The 1,466-nt window shown below is 42.8% G+C and overlaps 1 protein-coding gene across 2 annotated transcripts in view; it reads left to right on the top strand.

The window, feature by feature from the left end:
- LOC132471539 (insulin gene enhancer protein ISL-3) overlaps nucleotides 1-406 on the top strand; it is a 5,006-nt gene extending 4,600 nt beyond the window's left edge. For both annotated transcript variants that reach the window (XM_060070644.1, XM_060070643.1), the window contains exon 6: nucleotides 1-406. This exon is cut by the window's left edge and continues 416 nt beyond it. The gene's annotated coding sequence lies outside the window, so the exon portion shown is untranslated.
- The last annotated feature ends 1,060 nt before the right edge of the window (nucleotides 407-1,466 follow it).

Raw genomic sequence — 1,466 nt, 5'->3', positions numbered from 1 at the left:
CGGAGGAAGAACTTAAGAGGTATAGAGGACCTCTTGGTGGATATAGTACAACCTTTCCTCAAACTACACATCGGAGTCGTTTGCAGAATGTCAACGCAGATCAGATGGACATTTAACCACCCCCCGTATCATGCTGTGTGTCGTTCTTCTTCCACTTCCTTTTTTGATACATTCATTGCGTTGTGGAGTCGAAGTGGCTCGAGTCTTTTAAGTCTTAAGGTGGGAGCATGTTGTCGAGCGATTTATTTTCGTGTTGTAAAATATTTGATCAAGTGGTTGGGCGAAGAGCTTCATGAGCTACTCGAACAAAAAAAGTAAGTTATTGTTATATTATTTATTGTCAGGAAAGCGATTCGTAAAAAGAAATATTAACTAATTATTACAATAAACAGCTGAATACATGAAATGAACGAATGAATAATTTTGACCCCACACCCAACCAATTATTTAAGCTCTTCAAATCAATCTATAACTATTATTTACAATTTTGTTTAATTGATGTTTGCCAAGAAAGGGTTGGTTGAATTTAGTAGATGATGCTATGATGAGTTTTTAGAAGGTGCAATGGATGAATCTGGGCCCTCATCGACACTGTTTTTCGAAGGTCAGTGGCTGGACTAGAACATTTATTTTTTCCTTTTCTTTCCACAAAACCCAAGTTGGCTGGGCTGCTCCACTCAAACCTCCAGGCTGTTGCCTTATCGTCGGATCCACGGTTGTGACCCCCCCCTTCCCCTCCCCCCGAGTTATGTCGTAGGATAATAAGACGCTGGTCATTTTCTTTCTCGGGGGCGAATAGCCTATCTGTTGTGAATTGCGCTTAGTCCTGTTTCACTGGTTAAGTCACAAGCTGTAGTCTAGACACTGCCTTGTATACATCCATTGGCGACCTCCTTTCTTATCTAGTCCTGGCATCACCCTGCAAACGATACATTGAATGAAACCACAACAAAATAACTCCCCCCCCCCCCCCTTCCCTTACCCGTAGGTATAGGTCGTCGTCCGAGCGGTGCACCTCGTAAAGAGGGGGCATTCTTCCCTCTTGGTTTATTTTCATTCTGGGTCATTCCATTGCGCTGTAAGGCACAGGTCGCCCGGCAGGACGAGTCCGGACAAATGAATTGACCTCTCTCACAGCGTTGGCAGGAGAAAAAAAATCTTGGCTTGTCAAACAAAAGCCCTAGCCTATAAGGCAGGGTTGCATATCTGCGGATAGGACCAATTAATTGTAGCCTATGGGCCTATGTATTCTATGCATTACACTACAGCCCCATCATTTAAAGTCTATCGCAAATCGGTGTGATAAATGACAAAAGACGCAATTAATTAGGCCTACTAATTGAGCAATTTGAAACACGATAAGCGAATTAGTATGGCCTAAGAATGCACGGATAACAATAACAAGGAAAACTGTTTTACTCACCAGAATGCAGTATTACCTCACCGCTGTCCAGACAAACATTGGG

Source organism: Gadus macrocephalus, chromosome 14, assembly GCF_031168955.1.
Source record: "Gadus macrocephalus chromosome 14, ASM3116895v1".
Taxonomy (NCBI): Eukaryota; Metazoa; Chordata; class Actinopteri; order Gadiformes; family Gadidae; genus Gadus; species Gadus macrocephalus.
This window is presented reverse-complemented; position numbering and strand designations above follow the sequence as displayed.